This window comes from Haemaphysalis longicornis, unplaced genomic scaffold, assembly GCF_048455015.1.
Source record: "Haemaphysalis longicornis isolate Haplotype H1 unplaced genomic scaffold, Haemaphysalis longicornis Haplotype H1 scaffold_50, whole genome shotgun sequence".
Classification (NCBI taxonomy): domain Eukaryota; kingdom Metazoa; phylum Arthropoda; class Arachnida; order Ixodida; family Ixodidae; genus Haemaphysalis; species Haemaphysalis longicornis.
This window is the reverse complement of record NW_027526386.1, coordinates 1,473,363-1,492,002: the sequence shown is the minus strand read 5'-3', so window position 1 is coordinate 1,492,002 and position 18,640 is coordinate 1,473,363. Positions and strand designations below refer to the sequence as shown.

The 18,640-nt window shown below is 49.8% G+C and overlaps 1 long non-coding RNA gene across 1 annotated transcript in view; it reads left to right on the top strand.

Annotated features, from left to right (window-relative positions):
• The window catches only part of LOC144140825 (uncharacterized), an 81,000-nt gene extending 65,588 nt beyond the window's left edge, over positions 1–15,412 (top strand). The window contains exon 3 of the long non-coding RNA XR_013316362.1: positions 15,149–15,412. This is a non-coding gene — a long non-coding RNA (uncharacterized LOC144140825). The remainder of the gene's footprint in view (positions 1–15,148) is intronic.
• The last annotated feature ends 3,228 nt before the right edge of the window (positions 15,413–18,640 follow it).

Below are 18,640 nucleotides of genomic sequence, written 5' to 3'. Positions count from 1 at the left end.
TCGAAAAGCGAAGAACTCCTCCAACAAAACCGTCGAATACATTACATGTGAACGTTGAAGGTTGTGATGTTGATGCACTCGTTGACACCGGAGCCAGCATATCCGTCATTAGCGAAAATTTGTGTTCACGGCTCCGAAAATTACGAACCCCGTACACTGGCCCCTCATTGTGTGGTGCCAATCAAGTTGTGCTAGAGCCATCTGGATTCTGTACAGTGCGCGCTTTCATTAAGGGAATTCGACACCACAGTGCGCGGTCTTGTCTTGCTGCTCCCACGAATTCATTCTAGGGAGGGATTTCCTCTCGTAGGCGTCTGCTGTCATCTCCTGCCGAAACCCGGACATTGCGATCGCCCCTACCAGGCATACGGACAGCAACCCCGATGTTCTGCAGTGTCGCGTGGTGGCGAGTGCAGATTTTTTTCTTTGGCCTGGCTGTGAGACAAGAATTTCTATTTGTGGTGGCCATTTCCGCGAGGGAGACGTGCTCCTAATTCCCAGCACTCGTTCTCTACCAAGGGGAATCGCTGTCGCAACTTGTCTTGTACGTTTCTCGCATGGGTCTACGTTGCTAGTCGCCACGAACACTACACCGGAAACGATCCTCCTACGTCAAGGCAGCACGATTGCTACCGCTGCGGACTCCGAAACCGTCTCTGTTCTTCCGCTTTGTTCTGTTTCCTCCACTTCCCAATCTCGCCCTATGCCTCCCCACCCGGACCTTGCCGTGAGAATCAGCTCTGACCTATCCCCACCGCAAACCGGCTGCTTGCTGAATCTCCTGCACAGGCAGAAAGCTTTATTTGACTCTCAATGCCCTACACTTGGTGAGACATCCGTGGCAACGCATCGCATTGAAACAGACGGATCCCGTATTATTCGACGCCGCCCATACCCGGTATCCTCATCTGAGCGAAAAATCATCAGCGACAATGTTGCCGACATGCTGCAGCGCAAAATAATACGTCAATCTAAGAGTCCTTTGTCATCCCGTGTGGTATTGGTACTGAAAAAAGACGGGCCTGTTCGATTTTGCATCGATTACCGCGCACTGAATAAAATCATGCGGAAGGATGTATACCCAATGCCTCGCATTGATTATGCCTTGGACTGACTGCAAGGAGCGGAATATTTCTCCAGCCTCGATCTCCGCTCTGGTTATTGGCAATTCCAATGCACGAGGCCGATAAAGAAATGACAGCCTTCGCCACCCCTGGAGGACTCTACGAGTTCAATGTGATGCCTGTTGGACTTTGTAACGCTCCTGCAACGTTTGAGCGTATGATAGACACGGTACACAGGGGCCTTAAATGGAAGACTTCTCTCTGGACGATATTGTTATTTTTTCTTCAAGCTTTGCTGATCACTTGAGACGGCTGGATGAGGTCCTCTCGTGCCTCGCCAGTGCGGGCCTTCAGCTAAATACTAAGAAATGCCATTTCGCCACCCGTAGCATCCAAGTCTTTGGCCACGTGGTGAGCAAGGAGGGTATCCGACCTGACCAAGAGAAGGTGGCTGCTGTTGTCGAGTTCCCGCGTCCTCAGCAACAAAACGCGCTGCGTAGCTTTCTTGGCCTGGCGTCTTACTTCGGCCGTTTTGTACGCAACTTCACAACAGTTGCTTCACCGCTCAACAAGCTCCTCCACTCCGGAACTTCGTTTCAGTGGTCGGACGACTGCGAAGAGGCTTTTCAGCAGCTGAAGGCCGCGCTCACTTCAGAGCCTATACTGTGCCATTTTGATGAATCGAAGCCTGTCATCCTTCATACAGACGCTAGTGGCCACGGGATCGGTGCGGTTCTCTTGCAGTCGGACCACCAGCGTCGGGAGCGAGTTATTTCGTACACCAGTCGCTCCCTCAGTTCCGCGGAGAAGAACTATACTGTCACCGAACAGGAGTCCCTTGCCGTGGCTTGGGCCGTCAAGAAGTTTCGACCCTACCTCTACGACAGTCACTTCACGGTCGTAACGGACCACCATGCGCTATGCTGGTTGCAGACGCTCAAAAATTTATCAGGACGCCTCGGAAGCTGGATACTTCGACTTCAGGAATATGACTTCACTGTCACATACCGATCCGGGAACAAGCACCTCGATGCCGATGCTCTTTCGCGTAGCCCACTGCAGCCGCCTGACACTATTTCAACATCGGCGCCACCAGACAAGGTGCTCCCTGTCGCACCTATCAACTGCACATCGGTTGCCCTGTCACGCCTCCCAAAACTTCAAAGACAAGACCTCTACTGACGTACTATAATCGACCGTCTTACCGGCTGAACGCAGCCTCCTAACAGTCGGTCCTGTAGTCAACTTCAGACCTTCCGACTTTTCAATGGTGTGCTGCATCGTATCAACCGTCACGTATCTGGCCACGAATGGCTTCCCCTTGCACCGCGCGCCATGCAGCCGCAGATTTTGGAAGCCCTTCACGACGATGCCACAGCGGGTCACCTAGGCTTCGACAAAACATATTGTCACGAAGACAAGAACGATGCAGTTGTGTTGAATGAGAAACACGTTTATTGGAGCGAACTTGTGCTCCCCTAACAACTCAAAAGAATACAGTGGCGGCGAAGCAGCGGTCAACAAAGTGACTTGCACAGGCGAGTGTCGTCGAATCGAATGCCCCGGCGTCCGCACTGCAGGCTTTTTATCTTTTGGCGCGCGTGGTTCACGAAACGTCGATTCGCATCGAGAACATAGTAGATCCAAGAAGATTATTCTGGGCTGTTCACGTTAGATCGGAATGCTCTCCCTATCACAACAGATAACACATGCGGCACAGAAAGAAAGAATGGAACACACGCTTCCCTTGGCGCAGAGATAACACAGACCGGCGCAGCCGGGCGGTAAAAGCAAAACACAAATAAACAAACCCAATGTATGGTTCGCGGCATTACACCCCCCCCCTCTAAGAGTGCATCGACCCGATGCTAACATAAGCGACAGTCCGAACAAATGAAAATAAAAGTTCGTCATCGTCCGTAGAAAGGTTTTAAGCGAACCACGTGGACGACTTCAGGCCGCGTGCGTCGTCGTGATGTGCCGGAGTCACCATCGGGGATCACTTCGTAGGTAAGTTGGCCAACACGTCGTAGAATCTTGTAGGGTCCGAAATACCGTCGCAGGAGCTTCTCACTGAGTCCGCGTCGTCGGATGGGAGTCCAAACCCACACACGATCCCCTGGTTGGTACTCGGCGTCTCGGCGTCGGAGGTTGTAGCGGCCCGCATCCACCAGCTGCTGGTCCGTTATACGAACTCCAGCGAGCTGGCGGGCCTCCTCCGCACGTTGAAGATATCCGTGGATGTCGGCGTTGAGGTCCTCGTCTTCTACGTGCGGAAGCATGGCGTCGAGCATCGTAGTCGGCCTTCTACCGTAGACAAGCTCGAACGGCGTCAGCTGTGTCGTCTCCTGGATAGCCGTGTTGTACGCAAACGTGAAATACGGGAGCACTTCGTCCCAAGTCTTATGTTCAACGTCAACGTACATTGACAGCATACCTGCGATTGTCTAGTTCAGACGTTCTGTTAGTCCGTTCGTTTGGGGGTGGTACGCCGTCGTTCTTCGGTGATCCGTGTTGCTGTAGCGTAATACTCCTTGCATCAGCTCCGCAGTAAATGCCGTTCCGCGGTCTGTGATTAGGACTTCCGGGGCTCGATGTCGCAGCACAACTTGGTTTATAAAGAACTTCACCACTTCTTGTGCAGTCCCCCTCGGAAGAGCGGCGGTCTCTGCGTAGCGCGTCATGTAGTCTGTCGCTACGACAATCCACTTGTTCTGTGATCGTGACGTAGGAAACGGGCCTAAAAGGTCCATTCCAATCTGTTGAAATGGTCTCGATGGGACGGCGATCGGTTGCAGAAGTCCGGCGGGTCTTGTCGGCGGCGTTTTTCGTCGCTGGCAGTCACGGCAGCTCCGGACGTCGTGGGTGACGTCAGAGGTAAGGCCGGGACAGTAGTACCTCGCCCTTATTTTTCCAATAGTGCGGGCTGTGCCCAGATGTCCGGAAGACGGGTCGTCGTGGCACGCTTCCAAAATTTCGTCACGAAGGTACGCGGGGATGACGAGAAGGTAATTCGCTCTTGTTCCGGGGCTGAAATTCTTCTTCACAAGGACGGAGTTTCTCAGGCTGAATGCTGGTAAGCTGCGTTTGAAGGTCCTAGGAACGGCAACGTTGCATCCCTCGAGGTAATCGATTATGACGCGTAAGTCGGGGTCGGCACGCTGCTGGGCGGCTAGGTCGCTCTCCGTCACGATCCCGAAGAACGCGCTGTCTTCATCAGAGTCTTGTGGTGGTGGGTCGACGGGGGCGCGGGACAGGAAGTCGACGTCGGAGTGTTTCCTGCCCGATTTATAAACGACTGTAACGTCGACCTCCTGCAGGCGCAAGCTCCACCGCCCAAGACGGCCAGAGGGGTCCTTCAAATTGGCGAGCCAACACAGCGCATGGTGGTCTGTTACAACCTTGAATGGCCTTCCATACACGTATGGGCGAAATTTTGAAATCGCCCATATAATAGCCAGGCACTTTTTCTCAGAGGCAGAATAGTTTTTCTCTTCCTTCGACAGACCACGGCTAGCATAGGCGATTACCCTTTCGCAGCCGCTTTGCTTTTGGACAAGGACGGCACCCAAGCCTATATCACTGGCGTCCGTATGCATTTCCGTTTCGGCATTTCCGTCGAAATGAGCGAGCACGGGCGGGCTTTGCAGGCGTTTTTGCAGCTCGCCGAATGCTTTTTCTTGGTCGTTTTCCCAGCTGAAAGGGGTGCTATCTTTCGTCAAGCGCGTGAGTGGCTCTGCAATGCGTGCGAAGTTTGCGACGAAGCGCCGGTAGTATGCGCACAGCCCGAGAAATCTCCGCACGCCCTTCTTGTCTTTCGGCCTTGGGAAGTTCGCAATGGCTGAAGTTTTTGCCGGGTCAGGTAGGACTCCCGCGGCGTTGACGACGTGGCCCAAGAACTTGAGTTCCCCGTATGCGAAACGGCACTTTTCAGGCTTCAGCGTCAACCCCGACATACGAATGGCCTCGAGTACAGACTCCAACCTTGCAAGGTGTTCGTCGAAAGTCCGGGCGAATACCACTACGTCGTCGAGGTATACGAGGCAGGTGTGCCTGTTAAGGCCAGCTAGCACAGTGTCCATGACTCTTTGAAACGTCGCTGGTGCTGTGCACAGCCCAAACGGCATCACCTTGAACTCGTATAGGCCGTCTGGGGTTATAAATGCAGTCTTCTCTCGGTCTCTCTCGTCCACTTCAATTTGCCAGTAGCCGGTCTTCAGGTCCATCGATGAGAAGTACTTCGCGTGGCAGAGGTGGTCGAGGGCGTCGTCGATTCGGGGGAGGGGGTACACGTCCTTTTTCGTGATTTTGTTCAGTCGCCGGTAGTCAACGCAAAACCTTAATGTGCCGTCTTTTTTCTTTACGATTACGACGGGCGCAGCCCAGGGGCTTTTCGATGGCTGTATAATGTTATCGCTCAGCATGTCGTCGACTTGAGTCTGGATGGCTTCCCGTTCGTGTGAAGAGACGCGGTACGGTGACTGTCGGGTAGGTCGGGCTCCATCTTCGGTTATTATTCGGTGCTTCGCTAGAGGGGTCTGACGTAGTTTTGCGCTCGACGAAAAACATTCGCTATAGCGACGCAGCAAAGCCAATAATTTTTTCCGTTGTTCTTGCGGTAGCGCCGGATTCACGTCGAATGGCTGCGGGAGCTTGAATGTTTCTACGGGTGTGCGTTCAAAGTCGGCGACTGCGATCACATCACTTGCTTCTTGCGTTTCTCCGAGGAACGCAATTGCAGCTCCCTTGTTTAAATGCTGGTACTCTTCGGTGAAATTAGTCACCAAAACGTGAGATTGGCGTTGCTTAAAGTGCGCAATGCCTCTTGCGACGGAGACACCGCGGTCGAGAAGCAACCTTCGATCACTCTCTACGATAGCGTCGATGTCAGAAGCAGCATCTTCACAGTAAACTGCGACCATCAAGCTTGCGCGGGGTGGCAGGGTGACATGATCATCGGAAATCCTTACAGCAGCACGTCGTTCGGGGTTCGGTTCAGGCGTCATGGAGTGATTGGGGGAAAAAGTTAGTGACTTGGTCTGCAGATCAATTATTGCGCCGTTGTCCGTCAAAAAGTCCATTCCGAGAATCACGTCGCGGGAGCAGTTAGGCAGAACCACGAACGCCGCAGGGTACGTTGTGCCGTCTATGGTGACGCGCGATGTGCACGTTCCACTTGGCGTCACGAGGTGGCCTCCTGCTGTGCGTATGTGCGGACCGTCCCATCTGGTCATAACTTTCTTCAGTTTAGACGCAAATGGTCCGCTCATTACCGAATAGTCAGCTCCCGTGTCTACGAGGGCGACTACGTCAAAGCCGTCGATGGACACCTTGACGTCAGATGCAGTCGTCCTCGAGTTCCGGGTTCGTCGGGGCGTCGTATCTCTGCTTGTACGTGTTGATGGTCGGGCACTGTGCATCGTCGTTGTCGTCGTCTTCTCAACGGACGTCTCGGTCAGGTCGGGTACGCGTCGCGCCGTGTAGCTGTCGTCGTGTTCGGGAGTCTCGTCAGGGTTAGGTCGGGTCGTCGGGATGAGGGGATGTCGTGAATCACTGTCTTCAGCGCGTCCTTGCGTCGTTGGAGGGTTTCTAGTTTTTCGCCGTAGAGCAACTTCACCTCCAGAAGTTGCCGCCTTTAGTTTCCCCCGCGTGGGCTGGGGGACCTTCAACGGGCGAAGTCAGCGTTGCTACGGCGGTTCGGCGATTGGTAGGGGTAGGGCGACGGCGAACGGTTGAAACGCGTTGGGCCACGGCTGGTTTCAGATAGATACTCGTCGATCTCACGTGGTCTATGGCCAGGGAGAGGGCGAGGTGCGTCGACGGAGAAACCACGCAGTCCGAGTCTCTTGTATGGGCAGCGACGGTAAATGTGGTCGGCCTCTCCGCAGTGGTAGCACAGAGGACGGTTATCGGGAGTTCGCCACATGTCCGTCTTCCTCGGCGTCTGGGGTCGGGCGGGTGACAGTGGGCGGCGGTACGGCGGGCCTCTTGACGGCGTGTTGGAGCAGGGCGGGGTCGACGAACAGCCGCGGAGTATGTCATAGCTTGTGGCTCTCGGGGTACCTCGGATGGCGCAGAAGTTCCCAACGCTTGTTGCACTTCTTCTCTAATCACGTCGGTGAGGGAAGCGACTTGGGGCTGCGGCGGCGTTGGGAGCAGTTTCCGCAGCTCCTCTCTCACTATTGCGCGGATAGTATCGCGTAGGCTGTCGGCCGGGATCCGCGTGCTGCCAAAGTCGTTCGCATTGGCCGCGCCAACAAAGTTGCGGTCATACCGCTTAGCACGCATTTCGAGGGCTTTCTCAATGGTGCTGGCTTCGGTCACGAATTCGGCGACGGTTTTGGGCGGATTTCGGACAAGTTCAGCAAACAGTTCCTCCTTCACTCCGCGCATTAAGAAGCGCAACTTCTTTTCTTCCGTCATTTCGGGGTCCGCGCGGCGAAGTAGCTGCTTCATCTCCTCAACGAAGATCACGACACCTTCGTTGGGGTGTTACGTGCGCGTTTCCAACAAAAGGGCGGCTCCTTCTTTCCGCACGACGGTAGTGATGGTCTTAGTATACTCGCTTTTGAACTGAGGCCAGTTTGTCAAGGAGCTCTCGTGGTTCTCGAACCAAGTGCGAGCCGAATCTTCCTAGTAAAAGAAAACGTGCCGGAACGTTTCTGCGTCGTCCCACCTGTTGAATTTCCGGACGCGCTCCAGTTTCTCCAACCATTCTTCTGGGTCTTCTGCGGGGGCTCCTGGGAACGATGGCGGTTCCCGGGGCTGCTGCAGGACGATTGGCGATGTTGTTTCTTGCACCATGGTGTTGGCTGCAGCGTTCCTTTTCTTGGGCCCTTCTGGCATCAAACCGAACTCGGTCGGTAAATCTTGCAGGCGGGGGCTGGCTCTTGTTGACTGGCTTGGCGGCTTGGCGGCTTGACGGAAGGGTGCGTACCCAGCACCTCAACCAGATGTCACGAAGACAAGGACGATGCAGTTGTGTTGAATGAGAAACACGTTTATTGGAGCGAACTTGTGGTCCCCTAACAACTCAAAAGAATACAGAGGTGGCGAAGCAGCTGTCAACACAGTGACTTGCACAGGCGAGTGTCGTCGAATCGAATGCCCCGGCGTCCGCACTGCAGGCTTTTTATCTTTTGGCGCGCGTGGTTCTCGAAACGTCGATTCGCATCGAGAACATAGTAGATCCAAGAAGATTATTCTGGGCTGTTCACGTTAGATCGGAATGCTCTCCCTATCACAACAGATAACACATGCGGCACAGAAAGAAAGAATGGAACACGCGCTTCCCTTGGCGCAGAGATAACACAGACCGGCGCAGCCGGGCGGTAAAAGCAAAACACAAATTAACAAACCCAATGTATGGTTCGCGGCAATATGATCGCGTCCGCAGCGCTTCTTTTGGCCTGGACTTTCTAACTACGTGGCCCGCTACGTCGCTTCGTGCACTTCGTGTCAGCAGCGCAAACGATCCACATCACCACCTGCCGGACTGTTGCAGCCACTTCCTTGCCCTTCTACGCCATTCAAAACCATTGGCACAGACCTTTACGGACCGTTGCCCTGCACAGATTCTGGATACCGCTGGATTGTAACCGCCGGGGACCATTTAACACGTTATGTGGAGACAGCACCCCTTGACTCTAGATGTACTTCAGAGGTCGCAGATTTCTTCTTGCGTTCCATCACACTGCGTCATGGTGCCCCTCGTGTCCTTTTAAGCGATCGGGGCAGGAGATTTTTATCGACTATTGTTGAAGAAGTTCTGCGTACGTCGAACACTGTTCATAAGACTGCATCCTCCTATCATCCACAGACCAATGGGTTGACTGAACGATTTCATCGGACTCTCTCTGATATAATTTCAATGTATATACAGCCTAACCATACCAACTGGGACGTGATTCTCCCGTTCGTTACGTTCGCCTATAACACTGCAGTTCAAAAAACGACCGGATATTCTCCATTTTTCCTCGTCTACGGCCGCGACCCACCATTCATGCTCGATGCTTCATTTTTATCGGCTCCTGTATCCGCATCAAGCCCGCTTTCTGAGCAGTTCGTCTCCCGCCTTTGACTGTAGGGTTTAACGCGCGGACACAACGCAGGCGATGAGGCGCGCCGTAGTGGAGGGCTCCGGATTAATTTTGACCACCTGGGGATCTTTCACGTGCGCCGAAATCTCGTACAGACGGGCGTTTTTGCTTTTCGCCTCCATCAGAAAAGCGGCCGCCGCGGTCGTGAATCGAACCCGCGACCTCGTGCTCAGCAGCGCAACGCCTTAGCCACTGAGCCACCGCGGCGGGTCGTCGTCTCCCGCCTTAACCACTGCCGCCGAGCTGCCCGTCTGAATACAGAAACCCGGCAACAGGATTGAAAGAATCGCTACGACGCCTCTCACGGTGCTGTACGATTCCGGCCGGGCGACGAGGTTCTACTTTGGAATCCCACACGTAGGCCAGGATTATGTGAGAAATTTTTGCGCCGCTTCACGGGTCCCTACACAGTGCTTGAAGAAACTTCCCCAGTGAACTATCGTGTCACCCCTAATTCCGCCCCATTGGACAGCCGCTACCGTGGTACGGAAGTCGTGCACGTCTCACGCCTCAAGCCGTTCGTGCGCCGCGCTTCGCCAACACTTGCGGCCGGGCGGCCGCGTCGTCCACAGGGGGAAATTGATGTGAGCAGTTAGTCGTGCGCCAGCCCTTTGGGACATTCACCGCTACCACCGTTACCTAGTGGCGACTATCCCATACCTCATCTTCCTCTGATGGTCATCCTCATCATCATCTTCCATCTCGGGGCTCGTGTCCGCCTCTTCGCCGCCAGCTCAGTGTGTGTTCCGCGAGGGCTACTACGCCTAATAAACGTGCTGTACCGGCTGTCCTTCAAGGCCCTTTCAATACATACATACATACATACATACATACATACATACATACATACATACATACATACATACATACATACATACATACATACATACATACATGTTTACATATTTACATAGATACATGCGTTTGTACACAGATATAGACCAAAATGTTTGTGTTTGAGTAGCTCAAAAAAGCCGATCGTTTTTATCAACTTGCCGTAAAGGTAGAGTGAGACCGAAAATTAAAAATGACTGTCAAATTTTATTTGTAGAGGAATGACATCACAGTGAAATAAGGAAGCAGTACTCAAGGAATTATATTGTTAGCCAGCTAGCGCAATAAAAAACGAGAGAGTGGAGGTGTTTAAGAATATGAAGAAACGCAAAGCAGTAAGAGACCACGGAACAAGCAAGAATCACCGAAAATATATAGGCGACAATCTACTAAAGTAGCTTGTAAAATTACTGACAGAATGCTTCCAGGCATAAAGGCACCCATCGGCCCATAAAATCCCTACTTAATTTTAATTAATAAGAAAAATGATAGCAAAGATGTTAAAACCCGCATATTAAGCAACAGAATATTCGTTGTAGTTAAGTTGTTTGCAATGACAATAACAAACCACCGAAGTGGCATCCTAGATTTCCCATAACCTGGGGAATGCCCGAAAGGCATGAAATCACCGTACGTTATTTAACAAAAACCGTTGTGTCCAGTGGGGTACGGGGTTATCTGTGGTCATGGAACACTTTATTTGTCTCATAGTAAGCATGAAATAGTAAGTTGTCTCATTGTAAGCAGGCGGAGTGGGTGAGAGAACAAACCCGTGTTAAGGACATATTAGTAGAGATTAAGAAAAAGAAATGGACGCGGGCAGGGCATGTAACGCGAAGGCAAGATACCCGCTGGTCATTAAGGGTAAGGAAAGCATTGCAAGGGGCGGCAGAAAGTTAGATGGGCAGATGAGATCAAGATGTTTGCGGGGATAAATTGGTCACAGTTGGCACAGGACCGAGGTAATTGGAGAATAATGCGAGATGCCTTTGCCCTGCAGTGGGCGTATATAGGCTGATGACGAAGCATGAAATATTCAAAATATGAACACAGGTGTAAACGGACAACTCTGCCAGGGCTATCGCAATTAATTATTAATTGTTGACTTGGTGCATGCTTCAGCAGAGCATGGAGGAACGCGTGCCACAGCAGCATAAATTGCTTGTTACAAATTATTCTCCAAACTCCCAACGTCCGTTTTCGCAACTGTGGAGCTATGAGCAGAACAATAGCAGGAACTGCCGCGGAAGGCCTGGGTGCTCCAACGTAGGTATAACGCTACGTTCTGAGCTTTTTATGTGAACTGGTACCACAGCTTGAACTATGAGTAGTACAGAGAGTACCTCTTCCAATGACTACCGGAATAGAAGTGAAAGCTTTGTCCTGTGCGTTTATTTGAGCTTAGTTTCCTTCAATTTGAACATGACGATCGGCACGCAACGTAATGCTCATTGTGAATGGAGTTGCGGGAACTGGTCAATAAAGTTAGACTTCTGTCACGTTAGGTGTTACGTCAGGCTGGCGCATGTCGCCTCACCCGCTTCTCTAGGACGCGTGAATCCTGGTGGAATAAATAATAGATGAAAAATGCGGGAGACGTCACCGGGTGAACAAGTGTACACACCACTCAAATGCCATGAGTCGATAACCCATATGTGCTCTGGTAAAGACAGCGTTATGGTTTACAGCTCAGAGAAGAAAGTAGATAGGACAGCGAAAACACGACACGAATACTAAAATTAAGGCACACGCATTAAAAGTGGCAAAAGGCTAAGAGAGAAATCGTGTTTCATAAACATCCCAGGCCAACTCCACTAATGTGAAACCTGGCAAGGGGTGCAGCAAGCATTGTATAAGTGTAATCTTGGTGCCTCGCTAGTTTTGCCAACGGAGATGAAACCGTTTGAGGTGAGAGGTATACAGCCTCGGTGTCTTTGAAGCAAGAAGCGCTCTAGCGCGAGGCGGAACGAGTGTCCCGGTGCTTTTGTACCGTGACTAGTGGAGACGACGGTTACGACAATGACCACCTGAGGCGCCGACAGCCTGAGCTCCTAATGGGCTTGTTCCCAAACCTGTTCAGGATAAGAGAGAAGAAACGTAGTAAATAGTTTCGTACGTAGTACTACGGGGTCTCTCAAAAAGCGTGTGGTGTAAACTGAGGCTTCATGGCGTGGCTGGCTCAATGAACTGCAGTACTCTACGTCGGGTCTAGGCAGGGGACATCGGCCAGCGTCAGAGACGATGAAGAGTGGTTGACGGCTCGATGGCACAGCAGGCGGTGTAACAAAGGGTTTCCACCTCTATACGGTAATCTGGCCACGCCGTTGTGCCTAGCGTGTCAAAAGCTGCAGAAACGGAACGCCAATGATCTCGGGAGCCAGGATCAGGGTCGAATGTTTGTCAAGCAGCAGCAGCGGTTGTGAGCCGGGCTTCTACCGCAAAGGAGGCCACAGGATCGCGCTGTTTAGCACAGCACGTCAGTGGCATCCACTGAATTTAGGCACGCTCTAGCTCCGTCCTTCGGTGTCTTATTCTTGACTGCCCAGTGGCATCTTATCACACCTATACGAAATTGGACCTAAAAGTGCTTAATGGCCTGCACTCAAAGCGTGCGGTATTCCTCTTTAAGAAAATTATAAAAGTTTCCAAATATCGTTTAAAGGAGAGGCACAAAACCTCATATTTCCAATGCTGTAAAATGTTTCAAAGGGTACGATTTATATATTTACTTAGATAACTTCTCTGAGACTGTGCAACCCGAAGAAAAAATCTGGTGTCCTAGTACCACCGGAACAATAATCCTCAGCAAGCATCTGCGTTGAACAGCATCTACTTTGTAAGTGACAGGCATCTAAACACGAATGCATGTTGCTGGTCCAGGCTTATAGGCGTAAACGTTGGGCCTTGCTAAGCGCATTGAATAAAGTTTGCGCTCCAGCAAACCATACAAAGAGATATTTAGAGCTATGCTTACATATGAGAAACAAACACCCCATTGCAAACTCGGAAAGAAGACATCAAAGATCAAATGAGGGCAAAGAAATTGCCTTTGGTCGCAATAGTATAATGCAACTGGCGACCGCTGAAACTACGTGGTGACAGAATGTGTACGGAGAAATGTTACAAAGCGAAGGAGAAGGCTATTACCTCGATGGAAGGATGAATGAGTAATTTTTGATTAGTTGCAAGAAATGAGCTAACGCATCTCCAGAGAGGAACGTCTTGAGAATTATGAGGCCTTTGTCATGCTGTGGAAAAAATGGTTGATAATGACGACGTGAAACCTTCAAGTGAATTGCCAGGCAGCCAAGGACGACGCGGGTTTTTTGAAGGACCAAAAGTTTATTGGAGCGAACTTGTTCGGCGTTAAGAACTCAAACAACACAGAAGCGTCGACAGAGAATTCAAGAACATGACGTGGCCATACAAGATTGGGCGAATTGAACACAGCAGCGTTTGCCAGGCGAGCATTTTTGTTCCCTCGTAATGATTTCTGGAACAGTCGAGCTAGATCGATACACTTGAGGTTATTCTAGCCTAGTGAAGACAGGTAGAAGAACTCTCCCTATCAAACGAGATAGCTTGGCCGGCATACAAAAAAAAGATAATCGAATCTGCCGTTCGCTTCGAAAACAGATAATACAGCAGGGCGCGGCCAGACGCTGTTGAGAAAAACATTAGCAAACCAACCAGGAGAGCATTTCGTGGCAGTATTCTTTAAATGGACTCTTTAACACATCAGATAAAGGCTTTCGCTCATTCCTTCGTGCCTAGGAGCACTGCGAAAGCTATAGGAGTTGCCTGCGTGGAGCGGCACTGTGGCATATGCTTGTGGCAGCAAGTACGCCTTCTGTTTCTGCTTTCCTTATGCAGAGTTCGTTTTAAAGTGGATATCAAATGCTGCATTGCTGACTCTGAAGGAAAGCCGACCAATTGCGTCCACACCGCTGTAATGACGCAATTACGGCGGTTAAACGCAACACCGGGAAAAACTCAAACAGGTATACCAGGAAGTTTCCAAGTAATTTGAGAGGCAAAGAATCGCAATTTTTGAGCGAGGTACTGTACCACCCCATGATATAAATACTACGGGTGACTACGTTCTGCAAGGATACAGGATTTCGTATAAAGTTGGAACAAGTGCTGCAGGGTTCCTTTTACAAAACTGTACTGTAGAGTGTTATATTGTATTTCTAATTTACGGAAGAGCATTAAAGTTTCAATAGCCACCGGAATGGTGGCTTCTAGGCAAGCTTTTCTTCACCCACAGTGAATTTCCCAATTGCAAAGATAAGTTTTGGGCAACAAAGTAATGGGATTTAAAGTCTTGTATCCGCTGGGGATTTCAGTTTGGACTTGCGGGTCCTAGAACTTAATCGGCGGAGTACGTACATTGTCAAAGAGGCGGGTTCGATGACGCAGTGTCTTTGAGCTGACAATCAAGCAGTCTCACCTGGGCTGATTCTTATAATGCTTTATGAAATCACACTCAGAGTTAAACACACTCGTCAGTCATAGCCCAGTAAGACTTTATAAGATGAATCATGAGGAAGACTGGTTACTTTTACTGCCACATTAATTAATTGCGTAGAATGACAGAAATAAAGATTGCATAACATCTGCTTATCAAAGTGACTGTAGTAATGTGTTTTTATTTCTTTGTATAAAAGTTGAAAAGAGACGGTGCCTGGCTTGTTATAATGTCTATAAATTTTAATTTTATTTTTGGAGGTTGACAAATGTGGGTTTCGCGCAAGCCTAGGGTGATAAAACTCCATACAATAGCCATATCAAGCCGCAGTTTACGCTTGGCGAGGTTAGAAACCGATATCAGTGAAGGGAATCGTAAATCTCCTGGATAAAAAACTGTGCCGCCACTTTCCCTGGATATGTTTTAAATGCATTTATTCACAGTATTTTTAACAAATAAAGAAATTTTCTCACAATGGAAACACAAAGTTTACTACTATGTGGCTCAAGTTCGAGGAGATAGCAGCCAGTGTAGTATTAGTCTATCTCTTATTTAAAACAAACGGCACTTATTCATGGGAATTCCATCCTTCATTTGTACAATATAGGCTTGGAGTAATATTAGCGACAGTGGGGAGAATTGATCCCCATTTGCATTTTTTTCCTGTTGGTTTTTTACAGGCACTCCATTAGGGCAGAGCTTGATGAATGGACCTGCGAGAACGTTACAAAAATTGAAAATACCGAAGTAAGCGGAACCTGCGAAGACAAGTTCACATTTACTATCACAGATGGCTTGAGTAGTCCTGTCGATGTGAAAACTAATTTCCGTTTTCCTTTCATTCATCTTGATCGGAAACAAAGTGCGGACAATGTTTCACTTGACTTTAACAACAAAACCACAATAAGTAAGACGTTTTCACACCCGAAAGTACAGCTATCCCAAAAGGTACGTATTTGCAAAAAAAACGGCCTTAATGGTGAAACATTATGTTCTTTCAAATTTGTTAATCCCCTCAGCGTTGAAGAAAGGTTGTGTAAGAAATATGATGAAATGCAAACATTTTACACAGTGAGGGTGAGCTAGAGTTTTCACATTGAGCATTATGGGTGACTTTAATAATCATGGCATTTTCGTACACGCCTACTACAAGAAGATATTGCCTGTACAATAATTGTTTTTTCGCGCTTGATATTTTGTTTGTGGAATGCGCAGTAGGATATCCATAATCGCAGACCATTAAAAGGCATGTATAAAAGGAAATTCCGGAAATACTTCCGACCCGCAAAACAACAATCACGTTGGAAGAGAAACATGGGAACGTAATAAAAGTGTAAAACGAATATTTATTTATTAAGCCATTGTTGAAAAGCCACTTTCCAACTTTTTGCATCAGGAGGGGAATTCTTCACAAAGTTGAGGGAAGCACATAGAAAGACTGCCATCGCTATCGCTGGGCTCCAGTGTGATGGTATTAATAGTTGTTTTAAACATGGGGTCTGGTAAAAGCCTCTTGGTTTAAAGGTTACCCTTTCAAAGCGTTTTTCTTTAAAACGACTTGACACTATTCCAGAAAGGCATGGTTACCCGCTGTTTGAGCGCGTTGTTGATTTTGGGGAGAAATCTTGTTAAGTAATCTTCTCCTTTCGTAAACTACTGTTTTTTTAAATAATTGCATATTTTTGGCAATGGGGTTGTCTAGCTTTGAAAATAATGGTGTTTGGCTGCCGGTAAACTTAAGATCATGCCGTTGTAAACCCCACTGTACTTTTGTTTCAAGCCTTATACATCGATGAGAACAATTTTCAAAAATATAGTCACAGACGACAAGTAGATATTACACGAATATGAAAACCCATGTATAACGTTTACAAAATCAAACGCTAGGTGAAAGCGTACACGTCATCCAGGCCCACTGTACAACATTAGCCGCCACACGGAACGCGATCACGGGTTGCCCGTTTTCAAAATGAACTTTCTGAAAACCCTCCCGCTGCACAAGCACCGCTTCGGGTTGTAAAGATGGATCTGTAACAGGGTGCTGAGCGTCAAATGATTTAGGACTTGAAATGGAGCTGTGTCAGTCAGCGAGAGCCCACGCAAAATGACGTGGCTATTGTAAAAACCCCACCCCACAACTAGTTTTTAAAGCAAAGCTTTTTACCTCTACACCCGAAGGGTTCTTTCAAAACCGTTGGTGTGAACAGAAAACTCCAGCGAACAAATAAAATAATTCACTGGCACCGCCAGGAAATGATACTGGAGTTAATAGACTAACAAAGTAAGAGGCCGTTGTCGTATAGATTTAGCTATGAGCTCACGCGGACACGCGGAAGACAGGTTGCCGACTTACCAAGCAGATCTTCGGGTTTACCCCCTGAATTCTCACTGAATGCCACGTGATAGCGTCACGCGACCTCTCGCTCCGCAGTGCGGTCCGCCCACTGCAAGTCTATCGGCCCTGTGCACGCCTTAAGCATGTGCTAAGTGTTGCAAAACTTAAAGGAAGCTCGCACCAACGCATGGCATCTCACTTCTAGTACGCCAATGTGCTAAAACTTGTGGCCTTCAGTGTTCCCGTAAAAAATCACAGCTCCTTTGCATCCGCCCTCACGCAAAACAACACATCAAGGAACACAATCACTCCAAGCCCCAGCATCAAGATCCTAGTCCTGCATCTACAGGCCAACACCAAGAGTGACGTATCCTTGCAGCGCCTCAAACACAGCATCAATCAAATCATACACATGATCAGGCGACTTGCCACCAAGAAGCGAGGCCTCAAGGAAGCCGATACCTTCCGATTAATTGAAGCATTTCTCCTCTCGAGAGCCACTTACGTCGATACTCTATCTTCTCGGCTATGAGGACGTAAAGATGCTTTGTTTAATGATTATAAAGAATGTTGAGCACGCCATTGATCTTCCCGTGAGTGCGCCCACAGAGAGGCAGCTTAGCACGGAGCTCCACAACACGGTAGAAGAGCTGATAGAGGGCCATCTTTCTAACCATGCTTCGACGGAGCAGAACTACGGCGGGTCGCCGCATCCTTCAACAGATTGGCTGGGCAGCACAGAATGTCACTCCACTTGATGTACTCCGGAACTCTTGGTGACAAGAACTAAAGATGCTCCCTTTACCTAGAAATATGAATCCGGGACACCACGAGGGTCGCCGACAAGCACGGGCTCAAGCGGTGAACACCAGCCTCGGTGTAAATCATGCAGTTATCTACACAGACGCCCCCAAGCATCGAGGGCACCAATACGCCATCATCGTGGCTACCTCCAGAACCAACCTCTCTTGCGTGTGCCTCCGTCAAGACCGAAGACATGACGGGAGCAGACGAGGCAGCCATCGTCTTGGCTCTCCCTCAACCAGGGGTTTGGAAGGTAGTCACCGATTTCTAACAAGCCTACCGGAATTACCTGTCGGGTTAGGTTTCCCGACCTGCATTGCGTGTGCTAAAAAACCACTCTCCAAACGGTTACATGTAGCTCATCTGGAAATACGTTCACGCTTCCATGGAGGGCAACGAATACGTCGACCAAGAAGCCTGCGGTTTTACCCTCCGTGCTATAGAGCTGCACGATGGCAGCCACCCGCTGTTCTCGTTCAGGGAGGTAACCCAGCATTATCGCCCTCAGAGACCGACCTCAATTTATCCTTACCCTGGCCTTTCCAGAGAAAAACAAACTACCCTACGGCTTATACAATCCGGCTCCTTCCCACACCCTACGCGTCTTGCCTTAATGCACCCGAATCGCACCGACGCTGAATGTAACTTTTCCTCAGAAGTAGGAACCCTGCGCCACATAATCGGTGTGTGGGACTTTAGCTCTGAGCCCCTCCCCTTTTCCGTCAACTACCCAAAAAGAGCAATGGGAGATGCTGCTGTCCAGCCCCTCTCTGCCTACCCGGCTTCAGCTGGTGGACAGAGCACAGGCGTCGCGGACTGCATATGGGCTTCAGTGAAGAAGGAACCACTCCCCTGGGCCGCACTCTGGGCCGTTCCGAAATCTGAAAAGAAATATTTCCTCGTCTCGGTCCTCCTCTTCCGTCTCTGCCGCCGATCTCGTCGCCTCCGTCCGCTGCGGCAGAGACGGATAAGTAAGATCATCTAACGCCTGGTTTTAGCGTCCTTTTACTCTATAAAAAAAAGAATGTCCACT